The sequence below is a fragment of the Diadema setosum genome, chromosome 10 (genome assembly GCF_964275005.1).
Source record: "Diadema setosum chromosome 10, eeDiaSeto1, whole genome shotgun sequence".
In the NCBI taxonomy this organism is placed as follows: domain Eukaryota; kingdom Metazoa; phylum Echinodermata; class Echinoidea; order Diadematoida; family Diadematidae; genus Diadema; species Diadema setosum.
The window spans coordinates 15,882,288-15,888,287 of record NC_092694.1 but is presented as its reverse complement, the minus strand read 5'-3'; positions in this window follow the sequence as shown (position 1 = coordinate 15,888,287).

The window sequence follows — 6,000 nt, the reverse complement described above, 5'->3', positions numbered from 1 at the left end:
ACTTTTAAAGGGCGACTGTCCCGAAACAGTGTTTATCAGTTTGCCGATGATAATGACGTTTCCACGGAAGTTTCTGGGAAATAAACTGAAATAAGTCATGCATCATAACGTGGGAAGCTGCAAGTCGAAAAAAAAAAAAGAAGGAAAAAGAATTGAATACGCAATAATCAGAAAATCAATTTTAGGCGAGTTTACCAAGTTTTCATCGCGCGAGATAGATATACAAATACATAGAAAATACATGAATAAGAAATAAGTAAAAAATGAATATTTATTTACTTATTTATGGAATTGGTAAATAATAACTTAACGAATAAATAATTGAGTAAATAAATGAATAAATAAATAAATAAATAAATAAATAAATAAATAAATAAATAAGAATGGATGTAGAAAAAAAATCAACGTAAAACGAACAAACAAATAATATCATTTGATACCCAAAGCCCTGACAAAGCAGACAGACAGACGGTTATACAGATCGAAGCAACAGTAAGATGTAATGACGAAATGAAGGAGAAATTGGCTGATGCATTTCGAATCGATGAGCCCATGCGAGCATTTTGAATTATTTTTTTTTTATTTCTCTTTTTGTTATATAATGGCAAGAACTATCTAGAAATCCCTCAACATGTAGAATGTCAAGTTTTTCAAGCGTACTGTGGTTTCTTTTGAAGTTGAATCTATATTGGATCCACTTTGGTAAACTAAATTGCATATAGGTAACGTTATGACTATTCTGCTTATCCCGTAATATTGAGCCTAAACATGATGGAAAAGAATACTTCAAACATCTTCACGTGCAAAGCCACACAGAAGAAGAAGAAAAAGAAAAAGAAGAAGAAGAAGAAGAAAAAAAAAAAGAAAGAAAGAAAAGAAAAGAAAAGAAAAAGAAGAAGGGAATCAACAAAACTGTTGTTCAGTCGTTGTAACCACCGTATTGGCAGCATTACAGCAGTATAGTCGATAGTGAACGGACGTGATAGAGAGCACACTGCAGGGCAGAAAGTTTGGGTTTGGATGATTAAGCTCTAGTAAGCGCTATTACGGGCTGTACGGTGATAATCCCGCCAAGGCCACGGATTGGCCTTCTAGGGCAATTATTCTAGTTGATTCTATGGTTATTTTCACAGACGGCTTCCCTGGATGGCTGTGTGGGTTGACGCAGAGCCACGTGACATGTTTCTTTCTCATCTTGTGCTCTTTTTTCATTATTCTTGTTCGGTTTGTGGGGATTTCCAGCCTTGGGGTATATGTAGCAGAGGCTCCTTCTGGAGTTTATCGTGCGTCTACACACAGAATAGGATGGACCCCTGGGTATTCCTAAAGGTATAACCGATATATTGAAAAATCACGCCCGATACCCGACCTCTCAGAGTGATTGCTTGTCAATCGTAATGGGCGCAACAAAAATAGATAAATAATACATGGAAAAACAAAAAGGAGAAAAAAAAATCGTTCAAAAGTCATTTCAATAATAGCGTAATCAGCCTGTGAATTATAAGGCAAGAGCTTAATTGAGATAGAACAACGACCCATCATTTTATAAGGCACACACGCACAAAAGGAAGATGTTCAGTGATATCCATCGGTCACACTATAACAACAGTATTTAACAATCTTTTTCACTTTAACATGTATTGTTGTTGTTGTTTCTGCTGTTAAAAATAACAACAATAACAACAACAGTAATGACACTAACGATAATTACATAACAATGTTTTTGTATACATGGACTTGCAGTCACTTTCAACGTTATTTAGCTAGCATTAAGTTTAACCTCTGTAATATTCCAAAGTACTTACGTGTATGATTGTTATCAATATTATCATTTCTACATCGTTATTATCATTATTTACTTATCTTTCATTGTTATGTTTCAAAAGATGTTTTGCAAATCGCAAAACAATGAGAGTCAAAAAATATTTCTGATCCACTAACAGCTTACAGTCTGAATAACAGTGCCGAGCCACTTTGAAAATGATTTGAATTTAGGAAAATTATTTTCTAGTATACGAAGCAGTCTTGCATCGATATGAATCTATCATTTCAGACTGGCGGAAAAGAGATCGTAAAATTTAAAGGCGTTGCTGACAGTTCTGGTAGCTAAATTTCCTTTAGGATTTGCAAACGTTTCCCTTCACGTGCAAAAACTGAAAATTACAGTCTCTCAAAATAGTCAAGCATTTTTTTTCCTCGAAAGCATGCGATTTCCTGAAAAAGGGGAATGTTTTGAGAAAACACTAGTCCTGACGCAACAAGAAAGTTATAGGCCTGTGAGGTTTTCCTTTTGGAAATCCAAAGATATCTCCGTGAAAAGGGATGCCAAGAGTATCCTAGAAATATGATATCTTGGCTCTGCTACGCTCTTTCAAATCGTGACTCGTTCAAAAGTTGACATCGCAAAGTATGCCAACGATAACCAGACAGATAACCGTATAGATACCTTTATCTGATGATAAAAAAACTCCTTAAATTAAGGACTCTCCCTCTATAAAATTGCAGCTGTGGTCGAACATGCTAAACTCCACATGTGACTTGTTGTGACTAGAACCCAGTGAAGTCGTCGAGAATCAAGTTCCGGTTTGTCTTTATTATTTTTTTAAGCATTCTCTAGTTCTTGATTTTGTTTATTAGTTAGTTTGTTTATTTGGTTGGTTTTCTTTTTAGAGCACATCCCAAGAGCAACCACGAATCTACGATGAAAACGGCAAGAAGGGCAGCAGCCAAAAAACAAATTAATGAAGAATCTTACAAAGTTTAAAGAAATTTGGTACGGGCGCACTCAATCGTGCCTGATAGTGCATATAGACGAGTAATATGCTGATTGATTGATAACCGCCTTCCTAAGATGCGTTGACGAGCAACAAAATTTTGAAACATTCTTAGACTCTGAACGTTGGACAAGGAGCACATTTTCTTTTCGTTGTTGAATAACCTTACTCCTTTCTCAACTAAACTTCTTGTTTTTTCTTCACTCAATAGAATAGCAAAGAACAAATTCCATCTCTCTCTTAAAATTGAACCCTTGTAGGTGAACAATAAGACAATTATTATCATTTTCTTTTTTACATACAACAAAAAGCGGTAATTTGAAGATGTGAAACGTACCACATCAATTAATTTTATGACCGATTTTAAATTACATCAAAACCAAAAACATGCACACTCGAATTCTTCCTTACTGCATGCCTGATTTTGATAACAATAATTTAGCATGCTATTTACTTTTAATTTTACTTTGTTTAGTACAGACATCTCTTACATGAGTAGACCTTGCAATAAGCAGCTTAAATATAAATGTAGCTATGATGGGAGAACCATTCTCGACTAGCACTTGTGCTAACTTTTGGCTCCCCCTTTAACAACATTATCTTCTGTTTTTCTATTTTTTTTTTCGATTATTTTTTTCAGAACCTCTGTCTATGCATATATGTCTACATTACATACTTATTCATTCTCTTTGCCTTTTCAGTGATAAATGTATCACAACGAAACTACATGTATTATAACACATGTATTCTTATGTAAGGTAGATATAAGTATGTAAAATATATGCTTGCAAAGCTGTAAGAACCTTGTACAAAATCATTGTATTCTCATAAAAATTTCATGTTATTGTATCTTACACTGTGAAATTTCATGTTATCATGTTATCATATTCATATGTATGTTGTTAATAAACTCAACTCAACTCAACTACCCACAGGTTAACTCTCAAAAACAATACAATGATTGTTCGTTAAAGGTAAGGGTTCAGTAGAAAAAAAAAATGAATCTTTCATAATCAGCTACTTAGTAAATTTGAACACATTAATGACACCCCACTTCTACGGGACTGCCACTGTTTCAGTACACGGATAGCATATATCACGGGACATTATTTTCATTCACCCGTTGAGGACTGACTAATTTTGCTTTAACACGTATTTCCCATAGACACCTGCACTAATATACTCGGGAATCGTCCTCCACGGACGAGAAAGAGAGAGAGAGAGAGAGAGAGAAAAGGAAAGAGATAGAAAGAGAGAAGAAGCAGAAGATTCGAGAAGGAACAGAACTGCAGACGGACAGAGGGAAACGGAGGAAAATAAAAAGATACGAAAAAGAGAAATATATGTCAAAACTGAGATAGGGAGCATATCCGAAATTATATTGAGAGAGTTTGTATATTAAGGAAAGAAACGGAGAAAGAGAAAAATAAATATACAGGGAGCGAAATATATAAAGGAAGAGAAGAACGTGAGATAGAATCTGGAGCACGGGAGAGAGACAGAGATGGAGAAATATGAGTGTGTGTGTATGCGTGTATTTGTGAGAGAGAGAGAGGGAGAGAACGAGAGAAGGATAGATTGAGTGAGAGATTGGGAGAAAGAGAGATGAAGAGAGGAGAAGGGGGGCTTGTGAGCCACCGTTTCCGCTGTAATGATTACCTCTTCCTCCCGCCGCACACTTGTGAGAACGTACACTGGATGATCTGTCGTCGGAAGTGAATGGCATAATATCCTCCCGATCAACGCATTGCGACTTACCACAAAGGGTGGTACTGAGGTAAGCCCATGCAAATCTGCTCGAATGCTCACAGATGATATGAATACATTTGTTTACTTCTCAGAAAACTGGAAAGAAACTTTATTTTATATACCTGAGTTTTTGTATGATAGAAACAAACATTATGCGTATTAGGGCAATTACCCCCAGGGGGACAATTACCTCCCCCTCCCCCTCCCGTCTAAATACTGGTTAGTGATACGATTAGATTAAAGTTTAGGGTTAAGGTTAGGTTTAGGGTTAAGGATAGGTTTAGGGTTAGAATCTGGGTTAGGGTTAGGATTATAGGTTCAGGATTAGGATTAGAGTTTGGATCAGGGGAAGGGTCTTGGGTAATTGCCTTTTACCCATTCAAGCACCAGGAGAGTAGGATATTACATACATGGTATGATGTGTGCTGCTTAGTGTCAATCAGCTTCGTCCATCAGAATGAACCGAGAGATTGATAATATTCACTTTTGCTATGATCTCCGATTGATCTACACTCATATCAATACGACTGACTTCTTGACTGTTGCCACTGTTGATAATAATTAATGATAAGGACTTTATTGAAATCTATGCAGTCGAACAATACTCCCAATATCAGGACTTGCGCCAAGATGAAATAAGAAGCATCAGTTGGTTTTCCACGAAAGAATTATGACATTTTAACTTGAAATGGTGCCTTTACTGTCGTAACTGTTACACCCAGAGCTCTTGGTAGCCTTTCGAAAAAAAAGTAAAACACTGTGAACATTACACGTCTCTCTATGGAGTTGTTTATTTTGTTTATTGGAATTGAGTCTTTCATACAGATTTATGTAATGGGACACAGCAGACAATGAAATATGAGTAAACCGTATCCATTACCTATAGTGTGAACAAAAGTACTTGATAAGTCACTGTTTACATCGCATCAATTGAATAATACAAGCGTTGTTGCATCATCAAATAAATGAAAAGAAAAGTGAAAAAATGTTTCCGGACAAGGCAACAGACAATTACTATGTCTTGTTCGTTTGTTTGTATGTTTGCTTGTTTGTCTGACTGTTTACCTATCAGACACTCCCGCAAGTCATCGCGAAAATGTTGACGAAATTTAAAAGAAATAATCTAAGAACAGGACACACTTCAGAATGTGGTTTTGTACAAGTTGGTTTTCCTTCAAGACTCAATAATACGTACCTCCATTTTTCTGTCCAAACGATGAACGGAAAGATGCAAGTATAATCCAAACAGTACAGCAGTACTTCAGTTTACTCCAAGCATGACGAATGAACTCGGAATCCATGATGTTTTTAAACTCCAGAATGCTCAAAGATGAATGCAGGACGTTTGCTTGCGATGAAAACTGGATAACCAGCTCATCGTATAGTCGTCTGCTCTAGTTTACCTGGTATTATTCGTCAGTATGTTTTACAAAGCAGGTGGCTACAAGCAGAGTGTTATGTGCAGTATGTTTCCTAA